At 38.4% G+C, this 19,075-nt stretch overlaps 2 pseudogenes; one reads left to right on the forward strand and one right to left on the reverse strand.

The window, feature by feature from the left end:
• Positions 1 to 1,162: 1,162 nt before the first annotated feature.
• On the reverse strand, positions 1,163 to 5,843 carry LOC122134044 (annotated as a pseudogene).
• A 3,597-nt stretch (positions 5,844 to 9,440) lies between these two features.
• LOC122134653 lies at positions 9,441 to 19,010 on the forward strand (annotated as a pseudogene).
• Positions 19,011 to 19,075: the final 65 nt, after the last annotated feature.

A 19,075-nucleotide genomic window follows, 5' to 3' on the forward strand; every position in this document is an offset into this window, starting at 1 on the left:
GATTCGCCCCCATTTTTGAAGCCTGTGGCTATTTTGGGCTCCACATACTTTTGTGGAAGTCATGCCAATTTGTCAGTTCTGTAAGAATTTGTATTACCCCCGTATTTGTGTATTTTAAACAGTGTAAATAAATTAATTACTTGTATTTGCTTGTGGTTGTCTTTTTCTTTTAAATATTAAATGTGAAAATTATTATTGGGGCAAGTTGCTTTGTTCTGCTGTCATTTGCAAATGTAATTTTACTTGAATTTAAAAATTCTGTGCATAGGGTATAGACAAATGTAGTTGGTTTTGGTTATTCACCATTAAGGTTTAAAAAAAAAAAAAAAAACTTGTCCTGTTTTCTAGAAAGCATTGGGCTGTGTAGTTCATGCCAGTATCACAGTTACTGCCATTGATACCTCGGGCAGTAGAGAACCCCACTATTTTCTGTCACTGTGAATTTCTCATGATGGATTTAATTCTCAAGGAGCCATGGAGCTACATCTGTCTTTCCTTTAACCCACTATCCTACTGCCTTTTGTCTTTCTATTTTTCCTGCTCTTCTCTTCGCATGCATCTGTAATCTATTTTTTGTCTTGTATGCATCTGATTGCATAGTTGCACTGAAACATCCAAAATTGCTTTGACTGTCAGCATAGAAAACAATGTGCAATATCTTGCTCCGCTTATTTGAGTCTGAAAAAAGTACTTTAGCTACTCTTCATTAACAATGCAATAGCGAATTTGTGTCAGCTTACTTTAGCTTAACATTATGTTCACTTGATTGTTAAAGCAAGTTTAGATCTGAACTTCAGATGTTCAGGACCGATGAACATGCTAGTTTAGATGCAGTTACAGATGGACACCATCTGGACTGAAAATACTACACAAATCCTGTGCTAATAGGATCTGAATGGTGTTTGAGTAAACGGTGTGGTCAGTTTTCACTGACTTACCTTTCTATTACGATTACTAGCTACCATGATTTCAAACCATACAGTTCACGAAGTAATTTAATACATAATTTTGTATCGAACACCAGTGAAGTAGCTGATTGAGTCATGTTGGGTTTGAGTTCAAAAAGATACTAGAATCACTGTTCAGATTAAAAAAAAAAAAAAAAAAAAAAAAAAAAATACATACTGTTAAACCACTGCAACACCATAAAAATGAGTCAAGGTTCAGTGGAGAGTGAAGGATGTATTTATTTCTAAAAATGATTCACAAATTCTGTACGGCTACAAAAAAGGCACAACCAAAAATAGCTCAAGTGTCTTAACAACATAGAGGGTCCCTACTCAAACTGTTGGTGAAAGAAATAAGGTAATGTTTAAACAGGGTTTTATCCATACCACCATTTTTCATAAATCCTGTAGTACTATTTGGTTTTCAAAAAAAAAAAAAAAAAAAAAAAACACCTTCTGAGTGATTGAATTAATGAAAATGTTCCATTACCAACATGTCACAAGTACAAGCTGTGGTCCTCTTCTTATAGATGCAGTTGGTCTGGACATTTAGATGAATAAAATACAAATATGACACTTTTATATAAATACTGAATCTAAACAAGAAGGTCGAAATGAACAGAAGAGCAAAAAATAAAATACCACTAAAAATGTAACAGCTTTGTCCTCCAATAGTTATATATACATTGGACCATTACACAAAAAAAAAAAAAAAAACCATGTCTGAACTCTACACTCAAGAATGTTTCCAATTTAAAAAGACTATCTAGGATCTCCATTTGCGTGTCGTACAGGTTAATCTTGTTCCATTTGTCTGAAATGCAGGAGTTTAATACAATCCTGTGCTCTCCCAGGACCAGTTTAAAATGTTACAGTGGACGATAAAAGGTACTATGAACCAACAACCCACATTAGCAAACACTGAATGCCACAAAGAAGCAAGCTGGTAATATTCAGTATAATGCTAGTGACCTGCTCTGATGTGGAGTGTTTACTGGCCTAAAATCCTGGTGCCACAGTATAAATAAAATATTTTTTGAATGCAAGTTTGAGAACACATCCTGACATAATCTGCTAACATACAAGGTGGTGATCTGCTTAAAAATGGCTGAATCCTGAACTGGAGAGCAGGTCTGAAAAGCAGTCCTTTGCAACCACATTTGAAGTGCGATACATAAAGCATACACTACAACATCAAACGCATGTCCAGGAGTCCTACAAGGGAAGCTCTGTCATGTCTATTGTTCTAGTATCTTCACAGAGAGGATTCAGGTTCTACAACCACACCGTTTGGTTCAGTCACGTTTTTGGAATCCGTCTCCACCTCTATTGAGTCCGTCCCTATGCTTTCAGGCTCTTCAACCCTTTTATCATCAGATTTTGTCATTGCTTCCTGTTCAACGGCTTGCTTCTTCCCATTTTCACCACCTCCATTGTCTTGGTCGTTCTTTGGTGCTTTGTTGAGCTCGTCCATCTCAGTGTCGATAATGGCCATCTCCATCTTGGCTGGAGGGTCAGGCTGTTCGGGCTTCCTTTTGATGAAGAGCATGTTACAGATTGCGAGCACAAGGGCCGAGAGAACCACCTCACACCCCGCCAGCAGGAAGACGAACATGTAGTTATTTGTGGCATCCAGAAGACGACCTGTGAAATGAAACAAGAGAACTATGACAAAAACGTCCCACATGGATCAGCCAGTTGGTGGTGTGCGGTCCTGACAGGTCACCAGGGCAAACATATCAATGACGTATGAGCTGCAACGGTTATTGTTGGGACAACTTACTACTTGATTCACTGCGTATCTTATGACTTTTTTAACAGCACAGAAACTACAGAACATAAAAAATTAACTGCAGCACTGACCTGCTCCAGGTGGTCCCACCAACACAGCAAAGGCTTCAACCAACAGCACCAAGCCGATGGCACTGGAGAACTTCTCTGTCCCCACAATGGCCATCAACACTTCAAAACTGTAAGGCTCCAACCATGCCATAGGAGATACCGAAGAAGATGCAGAACACCACGAGAGATGGATAGTCTTTGGCCATGGAGCCGATGAGATCAGTGATTCCATTAAATATCATAGCGAAACTGAAGAGATAAACACATCGTGGCCGAACCCACTTGAGCCCAGCGATGATACCACATGTTGGCCTGGCGAAGATATCAATGAACCCTAGTATGGTGAGCAGCAAGGCAGACTTGGTGTCCTCATTACCCCCAGTTCCTTGGCATAGCTTACCACAAACACAGGAGGCACAAAAACAGACCTAACACCATGATGGCCGCAGCCACAGTGTAAATCAAAAAGCCACGATCTCTAAAGACGGTAAAGTCAAGAAGCTTGGGCTTTGGTTTGGGTTTGGTTTCCTTTTCATCCACCTCGCTTGTTTTCGGTGCTATCAAGGGTCTCATGAGGGCCCCACATGCACAGCAATTAAGTAGAATCCCTCCAAGGATGAGGAAGCCTCCACGCCAACCATACTTGTATTGAAGAACCTGACCAAGAGGAGACAAACAGCACAGAGCCACGGGACTTCCAGCTGCAGCTAACCCATTGGCCAAGGGCCTTTTCTCACTGAAATATCTGTTCAGCATGATGAGGGATGGCTGAAAGTTCAGAGCAAGACCCAAACCTGGAGTACATCATATTTGAAAATGTTATACATTGAAGTACATCAGAATTTCATAAGCAATCACAAAACTTTACTCACCTGTTATGACTCCTGTGCAGATATAGATGTGGATGATGTTGGTTGCAAAGGATGCTAAAATCATGCCCAGCGAGGCAAAAAGGCCCCCGACCATCATCACAGGGCGACACCCACCCAACCGGTTTACTAGGATGCTGCATATGGGCCCTGCAACAAGCAAACTACTATTAGCATGCAGAATCATAAATTCCCAGACAGATTAGGATGAAAATACTTTTGTCCTTCCAAAATGTCAGTGTTCCACAGACCACCTAGAACCCTCTTGTGGACCTGCAGTTTGAAAACCCACTTAGCTACAAAACATTCTCATCCATCCCTGCTGCCAGTGGACTTCTGTACCTGAGCCATAAAGCATTGCAAGAAGTATGGAGGAGATCCAAGCAGTGTCACTGTAGCCCACTCCAAACTCCCGGATAAGTTCTTTGAAAAAGACGCTGACCGCTTTGGGAAAGGCGTAGGAGAAGCCTGTAATAACGAAGCAGCCAAAGAGGACAGCCCAACCCCATCCTCCATCAGGTGCCTTGACCCCACTGTCACCAGTGTCTACAACCGCTCCTCCCATGATGCTTTGTCAGATCGCAACTGCAACAAAAAGACAAGAAACAGTCTCATAAAATGTGTCATTGATGGTGCTACTGTTTATTTCAACAGGAAAGTTAGAATACTGATTGGTCACAACATGACTAAAAAAAACCCACTAATGTTTATGGATAATAGTACTCGTTTACGAAGTATCCCTGTACATTTGTACTGTTTGCCTGGCACACAGTAAAACTCACCACCAAGTAACAACTTGTAAGAAACCTGGCATCACAGGCAGTTTTTATTTTAGATCACAGATAATTATGTGGCTTCTAACCCAGAGTTTCCCAATCCTGATCCTGGGACACTGCCAGCTCTGTACTTTCTGTGTCCCTTATTTTACACACCTAATTCAGTTCATGAGCACTCAACTAACGACCTGAGGAGTTGAATCATGGGCAATAAATGGGGAAGGAATCCAAAATGTGTAATGTGGGGGCGCTCCAAGACCAGAATTAGCAAACACTTCTGTAACCTACTATGCAATGACTGAACTGTTGTGCCCTTTCAAATGTCTCTCAACAGGAGGAGCTGCCAGACAGCACTTGATGGCTACCCAACTTCCTGAAGACATCTGACATCTTGCTTGAGAGTTTGTTTTTCTCATTTCTACCCATTTAGCAAAAAATAAATAAAACCACAGATGCACCACAACTTGATTTGAACAACGTGAAGATAATGTGACATTCATCACATGCTGCTATAAAAAGCCATGACAGAATGCTCAGCCTTCCTATATTGACCTATTTAAAGGGCAAGACTGCTCCGTGACTCATTAAAACTAAAGCAACTGGTCAATGTATGCGAATACATACTCATTTAAAACAAGCTAACGGACACCTGGTCCACTGTAGACACAGTACTTTAATCAATATGTGAACTCTGAAACTATTCATCTGCATACCAAGAACAACTATATGGCATTGTGTACTATATACATATAATAAACAAAAAATGTTTTTAAAATGTTTTTAAAATAGTAAGTTAAACCACTTAACTATTACCACTAAAATAGCATAAGACAATTTAAGCCATCTTTAGAAGTGGTGTGGTAAAAGTGTGTTCAGATGCATTCAAAACTTTTAAATCTTAAAAAACTTACTATTAGTGGCATACAATGAAAATAGGAAAAGGATTTGTTCAACATGTTACACAGTGGAAATAAGTTGATTAAGAACTGTGATGTAGAAGAGCTACATTATAAGAAAAGGTCATGCAACCGATGCATGTTCGACCTAACTTGCTTAAGGTCCGTGAAAACTGATTTGTCTCTCACTGTTCTAAACCTTCCCACATATCTACCGCTAGGGGCAAGCAAGGGGTGTGAGTTGAGGGGCACACCTCTACCTACCAGCCTAAATTAAGACCCTGGCATTTCTCCATGGGATTTTTAAACAGAATATGGAGTTGGGATTCAAATTATGTGTGCTATGCAGGGTTAGGATTCATTTTAGAAAGGCCATTGAATTGTTTCTCTGAAACAGGTCACAGCTGGCACTGGGCTGGTTGTTAATTATGGATGCTTCTTGTCAGGTCCATACTAATTAGTGAAACGGCTTATTTCAATCTGTCAGTCGCAATGCAATGACAAGAAGATTATGGATTTATTTATTTATTTTGGATTTTCAAACATCTACTCAATGTATATCCTATATATAAATCTGCTAATTTTGTCATTGTTTTTTATGATTATAGTTCTGAATGGTATTGGATATAGTCAGGCTGCGATTTGTGAAAAAAACAGAGGGGGGGGTGCTTTTGAAAATTTTTATGAAATGTTTTTCATACGACCGGAAATTGTATTTAGTGTGATCTCAGTTTAATAAAAAACATTGTAAGCCTACGGTAGGCATATTAATTGTAATGATTTAATGTCCACGGTTATTCAAACAACAAATTACATAGAGAAAGCGAGCAAAGAACACAACGGAGCTTTTTGAAACTCCGAATCAGTTAAACGTTTGCTCACTGCGTCGCAAAATGATTCACTGTTTCGAAGCGATCCAATCGGATCGCGTATCGCGAATCATTTGATTCAGATCGGGACTTCAAAGCGCGTATCGCGAATCATTTTATTCAGATCGGGACTTCAGAGCGGGTTTGCGTGATGTTTTTATCCCCACTGGGGATAAAAGTTATTCAGCAGAGGCAGGGATGCATAGACCAGAGGGGGGAGGGGGGGATTTCCCCCCCGGCAAATCGCACCCTGGATATAGTGATAAAGTTAAGTCTGAGAAGGGAATTAAGGCAGATTATATACACATTACACATACCTTCATTATATATACCGCCTCCCCACACAATAATCTACACAGGTCAGTTCTTAATATAACACAAATGATTTCACACCTGATTATATATACTTGAGCTGGTAACCACAGAAACAGTAGGCTGATTGAGTATTTTGGTTCATTTCAGGATAGTACGCCGACAACGTCATAGATTTAAATACGTCACAGAGGTTAACTGTTCTAAAGACAAAATTTCCTGTCGAAATACCTTTATAAAATCAACTCCCCTGTAAGTTACTGCATGTAAAATTCGTACACTTCATGTTTACATTAATTATTATGTAATTCTCTGTTTTAATATTTGCATCAAGATCACCTGATGCACGGCGCTTTCTGGTCTACGTGCTAAACGTGACTTTTATACTCTCTCTCCTTCACCAATACACCGGCACTGCCATATATATGCCATCCTCAAGTACAAATGTTCTCATTTAAACAATTGTAGCACTATAATAGCCACAACTACTCGATGATCACACTATATCAGACTAGTATCAAATATGACAATTGTATCGGTATGTGGTTACACTTAATTAGAAATGTTTCTATTCTGTAACACGGTGTATATTTCTCAACGATAAATTGACAAAAGAATATTCTTTGTGTTTCTGAACCAAAACCAGTCATCAGTCAGTCTCCACAGCATGCAACCGGCATTCAGCATCCCCATTCCGACGACGCACGCATGCATACGTAGCATGCGCAAAATCACCCAATCGTTATCTTAGAACAGATGTTGACATATTTAAACGCATCGGTCTTATATACATACCTTAACGATGCTCTGTGATTAAGGTTTTTCACTGATGATGCCCTTCTGGGACCAGGACCATCACGTTCGCACGGCACACATCTTTTGAAGAGGCATTGAATGAGATCCGCTCAGCTGACTGTGGCGCTGATCTGGCTGTAGCTTGTTCTATCACCGATGACACACTTGTGCCACACTGACGTGCAGCCAATGATGCGGCTGTCTGTGTGAGCTCGGGCAGTACGTGCGCTTCCCCACCGCTCTCTTCTCTCTTGTTCCTATTCAAACCATGTGCTCGTGGGATTTATGGACCTTCCCTCATATATATGAAGCATCAATTTTGTTTCTCTCATTAGCTTAGCTGGGTGCTGAACAAATATATATATACTTCGCATTTCCTCCCCACATCATAGTGACTCAGGTAAAACTGAAGAGTTGCAAAACAGGGTGATGACACTTCCTTGCATTTCAGTTATTTATCAACAACTCAAAAACCGTCTTTAGATACAGTGTTTGTGGTTATATTATGTATTGTAGCATGTTCTAATTGTTGTTGTGCTTAATGTTAATGTTGCACTTTATTCATTTTTGTGTTGTGAACTGTTACTGAATGTTCGAGTTGGATGTGAAAAGATGCTCCGCCCGTGTGTGTGTGTGTGAGGAGAAACAGAGAGAAGGATGGGACAGAGAAGTGCGGTTCTCTTAGAAGTCGTGGTGTGTATGGCGTGGTTTGTGGCCGACAACAGCCCAAATAATCATGGTACATTAAAACGCCTCGTCCTTGTCTGAGAACGCTACAGTATGACAGCTGTTGGTTTTGTAGAGATTGGTGAATGAGTGTAAAACATACAGGCAGATATTACAAAAACTGAAAGGAGGAAGCATCCATCTTAATAAGACTAAGAAATTATTTACATGCTACATTCTTATCAATAAATGATAGAAAATTAATCATTTATACACTAAGTACAGGTACAAGTTAGAACGTGACAGCAGGCAGGTAGAAAGCACGTGAAGGTGTCTTATTTCCCCTTTGCGTCAGTCGCTTTTGTACAGTTTTGTAAGCCGCAGGAAAAGTTGTATCACAGGTTTACACTTTGTGAAAACTTAGTTTCAACTTGTCTTATACCTCTGGCGGGGAGGTACACAATGTACTTAAGCCTGACAGACGTGCCGGAGTCTGTAACGTAAAACGTCCTTTGTAGAACATTGTCAGAAACGTTTAGTAGTATAACGTTACGTAACTTAACCAAAAATACAATTCAAAATAACAGAATTTTCTATTTCTTATTTATGAACCTTTAATTATTTATTTATTTAATATTTATTTTCAAACAAACGTATCGGAAACGATAATTAGCATACCTTTTATAGCGGGAAATGATAGTCATGTCATAAATAGAGCTTAATCAGAAGTGGAACTCACAACAATTTCCGACTTTCAAAGTAAGCAAATGACGCTCAGTTGTAACATAAAAAAGGGAACTCATTCATCTGGGAAACCATAGAAACGGATGTTGCTGCAGACGCCCATTGTTGCCATAGCAATATGGAGTTGTGGTGGCACCATAGACTGTGGGTGGCACCGAGCTAGAACTCCTGCTAAGCCTTAGCTTGTTAGCTTAGCTAACCTAAACGTTAAATGCAAACTATTTTAGACATATTCCTTCGGGAGCAGCTGATGTGTATTTTGACTTTTACACAGTTCCGGTCATCTGAACTTATGACAAGAGCATAAAATAAAACAATATTCGCAGTGCAAGCTAACCGAAGTAAATACTAGGCTCTTCATTTATTCTTGGGCTGATATACGCGTGAAAGTGAGTAACAATTTTATTGAATGAAGTAGTTCTAATTCTGTTGAAATTGTTTAAAATAGCTTGTTTTTGTGACGGTTCAGTATTTTGGCGGTAAGGACTTATGTTCTCCTTGTAGCTGAACTTTTACGTCAGTTGTTTTTATTCTTTTCGGATACAACTTAAAATACATGCCATTATCAGATGCCCTTTTAACCAATTTATGGCTTTATATGATGTGTAGGGTTTCATTTAACATGTTTACTTATAAACTTGTTCTGAGGAGCACTTTGTAATCACTTCTTGTGTCTACAGATTTGCTTAACAGGATGTCAAGTGTTTCAGTGCCCACCTGTTCAACATTTGCTTCGTAACCATGCAGGAAGCTGTTGAACTGGAGGCCCAGCTGGCTTGTAAAGAAAGAGAATGGAAAGAACTTAAGGCTTTGTGGATTCGACAACTGGAGACTGCTCTAAATGAAGCCACATCAGAGCTGTCCACCCCGAGAGAGGTTTCCTCTGCTTGAGGGATGACTTCAAGTATAAACTATGTGTGTTGGAGGAGAGGGACAAAGAGCTGGAGCGTTATGGTGCCTTGGCAGCCCGCGCTCAGACGTAAGGGAGTGTAAGGCGGGAAGATATCAGTGAGCTGAGGATTGAGACAGCAAAACTTCAGGATGCCCTGGAGGAGCAGTAAAGGGTAAAGGAGGATATAGAAATGCAATGTCAGAGGAGGGGAATCGAGCATAGAGTCAACTTTGAAAGAGTCCAGAGGTATGGCCTTGTTTCTCAGGATCATCTATATTTGGTCATCCACACTGATTTCTAAATTTGCTTTTTGTGGAATTTTGATGAAATTTGTTCTGGCTTTTTAGCATGATGGAATATGAGATTCAGAAACTTCAGGAGGAGAATGAAACATTGAAACGGGATCTTCGGCAGGGAATTAGAGAGTCCGATGGTGAGCTGGCACTGCAGAAACAGGTATGGCGCAACCCGCAAGATTACGCAACATTTTATTGTGTTCAAAAACACAGGGGGTCGTATGTTTAAAAAAAAGCCCTGGACTATATTTAACTAGACACGTTACAATGCCTGCGCAGAGGACATTCAAAAACACTGCAAGATGTACTGTAATGGCCAAAAGATATCTGTCTGCACACAGGTGGCTGTAACACACTGAAAACACAGCCACAGAATAAAAAATAAAAAAAATTGACTTGATTAACTGACTAGACATCTATTATGGCCCATTCCTAAATTGAAGTTACAAGATCTAAAGCTGTAATATCTTATTTGTCTTGCATATTTTCAGTTATGATGCTGTTTCTGGTCTAAAAATTAGTCCACAAAGTGGATGTCCTGGGATTAATGCCAGGACATTGTGTGTTATTTAAAGTAAAACCACTGACCTAAAGGGGTTCCAGCTGGCAGGAGTTCTTAGTTGTTGAGCTATGTCAACTAATCGCTAAAGCAATCCTCACCTCACTCAGTCTGTAAAGTAAAATGATAAGGCCGTGAAGGATCACAGATAATGTCGGTGAACTAAAGCTATTTAGGGTGTAGGTCATTTCAAAAATAGATTATTGCTCAGTCCTCAGTGTTGTTGTTGTCGCTTGACTTTTGACATTTGAGTGTTTTATAAGCACAGACATATATGTGTTTTTGTAAATCTCTTTTTGCCTGCATTATTAGTTTAAACAATATCAATTAAATACGGTGAATCTTGTAAATTGCAATCCACAACAGGAAATGATGGCAGATTTTGACAGTGAGATGAGGAAGCGGGTGCATGAATTCCATCTGAAGCTGGATGAAATGAACAGTGTGGTTCTTTCACATGAGCTCAAAGTAAGACCCATATCACATCAAACCTATTATAAACTTTATATTGGAAGTCAGGCCCATTTAGACCAGTGGATGTCAACTTTGAATCTAAGGCCTTGCTGAGGTCTCCTGGTTACGAACCATTGCTTTAGACACTACATGATCAAAACTACTGTATGTTGATAAATTGAAACGCCAAACAGGACCTAGGCACCATTACCTAAATGTCAGTGCCTGAACTCATACAGTACATCTGAAACGTGGCATATTCCCACAGCCAGGTTCCAACCTAGTTTGGAAAACATTTCTAGAACAGTAGAAGCTGTTAGAGAACATATTTTAGATGTAGTGTTCAGGTATACTTTTGGCCATCGTATAATTCTGGCATGAGTGATCTTCTGCAAGGATAATTTTGAGTTAAGTAATAATATTAAATTGTCCAGGAAAAGCTATTGAGCAAAAAGCTGGAGGTCCACGCCAAAATTCACAGGCCTCTGAAGAACTTTACCAGCAGGCTCAAAAAGAGATCCAGTGCAGAGACAAGGACTTAAAGAGAACACCACAACAATGAAAGACTCCAGGTAAACTGGTAAACTGTGTGCTAAAAAGCATTTCTTTTTGAATGTTGAATATAAGAAGATCAATCATGATTACTGTTCTACATGATAAAAGAGTTTGAAGACAAACTAAAACAATTATAAAAAAAAAAAGAGCAAGAAGCCTACAGCAGGAAGCAAGTACTACCCCTGATCAAATCCAGTTATTACACATAAAGATACAGTAAATGCAAATGACATGAACGTTTTTAGATCCTAATGACCAATGAAAAACATTTGAGGTCATGAACCTTTCTTTGGATGATTATTATGCATAGCTCAGATTACGCTGGGTAGGTCAGCATGTCTTGCTCTTGATGTTTTGAAATTTGATATGTGCAGACATGCAGAGCTGGAACGAAGGTCTCGGGTGAAAGAGGACGCGTTGGGTCTCATAAGAGAGGCTAATGCCAGGGAGCTCCAAGAGATCTCAGAATTGCAAGCCCAACTGGACATGATGATTGTGGAACAGGAGAGGAGAGAAAAGAGCTATATGGATGATCTTCATCACCGAGACCAGCAGATACTTGAGTAAGACACACAATATCGAAATTACTATTCACAGAAATGTTCAGTGGTTCATTTTTACTTGGCAAGAAATACTTCAGCTGTTTGGAGTACATATTATTGCATACAGATTTAAATTTTTCATGAAATTTGAAATGGTCCATTTGTGTATATAGAAGGGAGATGCATTATGCGACTCCTGCTGATGACTAAATTAGTGTAAATAAATTGAGAGGAAATGTGTGGGTGTCTGAGCACTAGGATTACATAACATGTTTAAAATTCAAGGCCTCAAGGTAACAAGTGCTCCTAATGTTTCTGTGCTTATAATTTAACGATGTAAGATGCATAGGTTAAGACAGACAACATGGCCTTATCTGTACTCAGTTGAGAGACTTAACTTGTGTTTGTTACCACAGCTGCAACCAGATCCGCTTTAGATTTGAATCTCTTATTGCAGTGGTTCTCAAACCTGTCCTGGAGTACCCCCTGCCCTGCACATATTGTATGGCTCGCTGAATTATCATACCCGATTCAACTCATCAGCTCATTAGTGGAGACTGCAAGACCTGAAGTGGATATACAAAACGTGCAGTGCTGGGGGTACTTCATGGAGAGGTTTGAGAACCCCTGTCTTATTTGATAATGAAGGCTCAGAGTGCAGCTGGAAACAACTCGATCTGGCTGGGATACTTGCATCACGCAGATCTCAAAAGAAAATGTTGCCAAGGATACAGAGCTGCTTTCTGCCGGGGAGAGAGAAGCCAAAGGGAGAGCAGAGCTGAAAAGGTTGTAAAGAGGATATAGAAAGGTGAGGGGTCACAGGATAATAATAATTGCATACCTTTTATACAACATTTAAATTGTTTAACTGCAATTGTACTGTGAGAAATAAAAGTAAGAGTACGGAAGCATCAATATTAAAATTCTGGCTGATACAAATTTTTTTTTTTTTTGTTATGACCAATAAAAGTCAATAATAGCCAATGAGTGTCTGATATAAAATTCTATACTACTTTGTTCAAAATAAATTAATAAATACTAAAACACATTGTAATTATAATGTACACTATAAAATGTATATAATTATAAAAATCTAAGATTACATTTAACAGTGTAAAGTAATCAGTGTTTTTAAAGATTAACTTTATTTATTAAAGTGCTGTAGATTAAATCACTATATATTCCATCCTAATTATACAATACTGCCTTATTTGTACATGCAAATTAGATAGTTTTATAAAAAAAATAAAATAAAATCATTAATTTCAACAAATTTATTGTTGTCAGTGTAGGTGCTGCATCCATTGCATCCAACATGTTTATTCACTGACACGCCCCCAACTAGGAAATTCTGGGCTTAAAGAACGTTCTGAGTTTCCCACTCATAATTGTGACTTTGTAATGCCTTTTGTGTGTGTGTTCAGCTCTTAAAGATGATCTTTCCAGCGTTGTGAGGAGGTGCGTTCTGAGCACTACCTGAGGAGCGAGGAGCTCACCCAAAGCCGTACACAGGCCAGAGACCAGGTGAGCTGATGCGCACAGACACCGTAAAATACAAACATATTCTCTTAAATATTAAAAATAAAATAATTTCATGAAGAAAGAAAATGTAAACATAACCTGTAGTTCATATTTAACAAAAATGTATTTTATGACATATATTTGTGACCTATATTTTCTAATCAGTTAGTGTTTCCCACAAGCTTCTGGACTTTATCTTATTCATAAGGTTTGTTCTGTAGAAGGATGTAATGATTTATATTTTGGTATGTGCCCTAAGAACGAGAGTTACAGGAGATGGTGACACTGCTGAAAAGTGTCACTGTAGAGCGAGATCAGGCATTACGTGGAACCAAATTAGCACTAACAGGAATTCAGGGTTAGACCACACACAGCTTTCTCTGTTACACCATTCAGACTGATATTTAATACTGTGAAGGAACACATTACCATTTAGAATGTACTTTAGTAAAACAAACACATGTGGTATGATGACATCTAAAGATCTGGTGGCATCTCATCCAACAGTTCTCTGGCTTTCATGCCAAAGTGTCTGAATAGAAGGAGTCACACAGCATATGAAGCGAATCATCTGACCCTAACTTGCCCCTGGAGGATTGTCTGTCTAGTTGCTTAGAAAATGTAGCTTAAGTTACTATTTAAATAAAAAACAGCAGACATTATCAACATCCACATCATTTATTTCATGTAAGACCTGCTCTTTCATTCATTAAATAGAACTATAGATGAAATCCACTAGGTGCAATGCTATTACAGCTATTCTGAAGTTATATGTCACATTTAGCTGTTCAGATCAGCCTTGTCAGCTGTTTGGTAGGTAATTTAGTATGAAACATTTACGAGACTTTAAATAGCATATCAGCAGAAGATGCTTGACCCTCATAGAATGTTGCTGTGAAAGTTCACAATCTCCCTGGACATTATGTCCAAGGAAAGGTTCTATCCACTGATATATAATAGAGAACATATATATATATATATAGAACAGTCATATTTAGATCAGTGGTTCTATCCCATAATGCCAGGTATCCATATATTCAGCATAGTATAAATTAGCTTATGTATCAGCACTTTAAATTGCCAGCCTGCATTTTTTCGAGTCTGACCGTAAAGTAATACATATCTTAATAGCACACACCATTATTATGTTTGTGGTGTGTGCTCAGTCCTGTAATAGCTTGTTAACTGATTGAAAATTCAGATCTTTAAAAGTGTGTCAGCATGCCACAATCTCTTGCCTCCACCTAGTGGTTGCTAATTGGCTTATAACATAATTTTATTGTTTCATTACTTTCTTACATAACATAAAACTGTGTGAACTGCATCTGCAGGTATCTGCAGTAGACAGCAGTAGTTTCCCATCAGAAGAGATCAGGAGACTCCAGCACCAGAACAGCACTCTTAGAGCAGTGGTGGCTTAAATGAGGAAAGAGATGGAGAACCGTGAGCCAGCAGATGCCTATAGCTCAGAGTCAGACCGTAAATCCAGAGCCCAGCACTGCAGGTACACGAGAGTCTTGAAAGAAACTTAAAAGAATATTTTATTATTTCTGTGACATATTTTCAACACTTTCAGAAATTTCTAAATTTTTACCCTACTTGTTGGGAAATAATGATCCCCATGTGCCATTTTAAAAGAATATTCTGGGTAATATACTATAAACTATATACTTTGTAAAAGAAAACATAAATCGCAGGACAATAATGCACTTACAAAAAGAAGGCTCAGGAAATTTAACCTCCACCCTGTTGTAAGACAGTGATTTGTCTATTTCAGGGACTACAGGCTACAGTCAGACTCTGGAGAAAGAGATCCTGGAGCTTAAGGCCAAATGTTGTGATTTTGAGGAGCGGTTAGAGAAGTCTTTCAAGACAGTCAATACTGACAGCATTCCTGCCCTTGCATTCCCTGTTTCCTCTGACAATGCATAACTTCAAAACCACATTAGATCACTTAATGAGACCATAGTTTATTAAAAACTAAAAACTGTCTAAAACATTAGATTGTTTTCTGCGCCCCACTGGCGAAAAGATGAGGTGAGATAAGATTTTGGTAGGAGGACAGTGTTCTAAAGAAGAGTATTTGCAGGTGGGCTGTGAGTGGAGAAAGTAGCCTGTGCCGCTGCTCTAAAGAAACAGGAAGTGAGGTTGGCTCATTTGGAGTCTTCTGTGGAACAGTTTACCCAGCAAGTAATAATTTTAGTCCATTGCCCAGGCGTCTTATAATTAAAAAACCATAATATGATGTAATTCATGTTTAGATGGAAAAAAATTAACAGCTAACACACACACACACACACACACACCAGTTAGCGGAGAGCAAGTATACATGATGTGCAGTCCCTAGTTGCTTTTTTTTCTAATAAGTATGCTCTTCTGTGGCATTTCATGATGAGTTAGAGGGAAAGTTGAATACATACTGTATATGTGATTATATTTCTCCAGTGTCACTCAAAACACATGGAGAATGAGAGCTTATGTCTGGAGCTGGAAAATCACAAGAGGGCAGCAGCAGCTGAAGAAGCAAGGCTGAAGCAAAGAGTGGCAGCTGCTGAGCTGGAGTTGAATGAAGTGAGACGGGAGGCTGAAGAGTACCAAAAAGGCAGTTTGCTCCACAACCTAGAGAGTGTTACACTTGGCAACCAGGCAAGTTTTAAGTATATAGAATTTAACTTTAACCAATACTTTGTAGTAAATGCAAATAAAGGCATGATCTTTCTGCCTTAAAGAGACATTGATTAATATAATTTCCTTTCTTTATTTAACTACTATATATATATATATATATATATATATATATATGTGGCCAGGTTTCAGCACTGAAGGTTGACCTTGCAAGCAGGAGAGAGCCCATTGTCCTTAATCAGGTACAAAAAAATCAGGTACCTAATAATAATTATGAGCAAAGCTAATAATGTGTATTATATGTCATTTCTTATGCCGCTTACATTTTACTGACATGAATTGTGTCTTATCAGAAGTATGTTTTATGATTGCCTAAACAAGAATGTATGTCCGGTTTTCAAGAGTGAGATGGTAAAGCAGCTTCAGGAGGAGAACTTGTCCCCGAGACAACAGCTGCTGCTGCTGCAGAGTTTCATCAGAGGAGGCACTGTGGGTGATGTTGCTTCGCTTCAGTCAAAGCTCAAACAGGCTGCACTATTGATCTCCAGCCTCAGTCAGGACAAACGGCAACTCATTGAAATGGGCAACAGGCTCCGCGCACAGCTGATAGAAGCAGAACTGGAGGGTTAGTATTGCTTTTGAAGCATAATAATTGGTTTCAGTTGTATTTTCATCCAGAAGGAACTGGCAATGTTCCATTTCCAAATGTTTTAAATTATATAAGGAATTATCCCTGGCTCAAGAGGGATATAAAGAACTATATTCTGTTATTTTGTGAAAGGGCACATGGGGTTAACAACCATAATTCACCACTCATTGTTATGCTGTTGCCCCATCACAATGGGCTGATCCACGTTTTTACCAAGGGATTAAAGAAGCCTTAGTTTGATTCTCAATAGAGAGACCCCAAAGCTTATTTGTCCCGGAAATTCTCCATGCTTTGTGTGTTTTGTCTTGATTCAGATTGGTTATACAACTCATTGAGAAGTCATTCACTGGCAAATCATTGCTGAATATCAACACATTCAAATATTTTTACTTGCTACATCCTCAGTTTGTTTTATCCTGTTCAATTACAGACAAAATTGGAATTGAAGTTATGGAAATTGACTAAAGTGGACAAAAGGGATGCAAACAATCACCTTTATGTGAAATTTACTTTTTTCATGTGCCCTCTAAAGCTTTTAAATAAGTTGTAAATAAAACAAAATTATTCAAGTATGTTTTACAAGAATTTCAATTTCTTTATTGTTGTTTCTTTGTAATTAATTATGAAATGAACTAGCAATTTCTGAATGAAAATTTTTTCCTACACCAAATTTAGTTTTTCTTAGTTTCACGGCACTCAAAGATCATTCTCAAACCGACTGATCCAGAGCACAGTCTGGTGGAAAAAGACCCCTCTTAATGTGAGCATGGGGTGCACTCAAAGAGCTGCTTATTTACCCTGGAACAGCTACAGTACAAGCTAACCTCTCAGGTGACTCCTGCATGAGAGAGACTTTGTTCAATCAAAGCATGCTCTCTGTATTGATACTGAGAATATATTTCATCATACTAATCAGTTTGGCCTCTGTATATGTACTGATGTGATATTTTAGACATAGCTTTTATGCAATGCTATTCTTTGTCAAGGCCACTGAAGCATGGCAAAGGTCAGCGATCACTCCCTTGTCAGATGTATGAAAATACATGGTTAATTATGGTCACACTAACATGAAATTTAAATACATTAATTTTGATTCTCATTCTAGGACCTTTCTTTTCGTTCTTTTCTTTTTCATTCTTTTTCATTCTTTTCAGTGTATTTATGATTAAATAAATGCAGCCTTGGTGAGCATAAGATACTTAAAAATAAGAAAATCTTACTTATCCCACATTTTTGAACATTGGTTATAATCATTGTGAGTCTTTTGTTGTTTCATTGTTTGAGTTCCTTTTCTCTGTTCCTTCCTCAAGTCTGTGGGCAGTAAAGAAAACACTCCTCCGCAGAACCAATCTGAATTGGTATTGCTTTGTAAATTAGGTGGGGATTCATGACAGAGGCGCATGATTGGACTCAAGGCCAAATTAAATTGGCCCAATCTATTGTCATAATACTGATTAGACCATAGAGCCATTTGATTTTTTTAACCAGTCAAGCCGAATTTTACTCTTGTCTCTTCAATAGACATTGTCTTATACTGGCATGAAATAAAGATCCATTCTGACTTGTTGATTTTGAATGAGAATAGTCCATATAGGCATATTTTGTAAAATGTATAGTTCTCTTTGGACTTTGTATTTCTTACAGTAACTTTCCTTGAATTGTGGCTCTTTAATAGCTGTGTCACGTCGTGATGGTACATCAGTTTCATCAGACAGGTGATGAAGCCATTTAGAGGAGTGGCAAAATGTCTTCAATAAATTGAAAACAAAGTCCAGTTGACTAAAAATTGCATCATTTGAAAACCTTGGCACTGAAACGGGTTCTTGCAATGTCAGCTCTGCGATCATGCAACCAAAGGTTCAGTGTCAGTGTTTATTCATAGTACATCATTTAGTCCAAATATCAAATTATGTTTACTTAGAGAGCATTTCAGCATCAGTCACATGCACAAGTAAAGAGTTTTGATTTTTGCACCTCTGTCAGAAAGATTAAAGATGCTAGTATCTGATTACAAGTGCCGTTGACCTCTATTTGGGTCAATGACAAATACGAGATGAAGGAGAAATTTTATTTTAAACACATACATGTAAAACACAAATTCTTAGGAATGTTATCTTTGTATTGGTCTTTTATTGATTGATTTACACACTACAAAAATTTCTCTGTTTGTTTAATCATTAAATGTACTGAAATGTTTTCAAACCTGCCTTGCCTTTTCTTAGAAAGTTATGCCACTTTTTTTACTTTAAGCACCACCAAAATAGAAC

Source organism: Cyprinus carpio, chromosome A12, assembly GCF_018340385.1.
Source record: "Cyprinus carpio isolate SPL01 chromosome A12, ASM1834038v1, whole genome shotgun sequence".
NCBI lineage: Eukaryota > Metazoa > Chordata > Actinopteri > Cypriniformes > Cyprinidae > Cyprinus > Cyprinus carpio.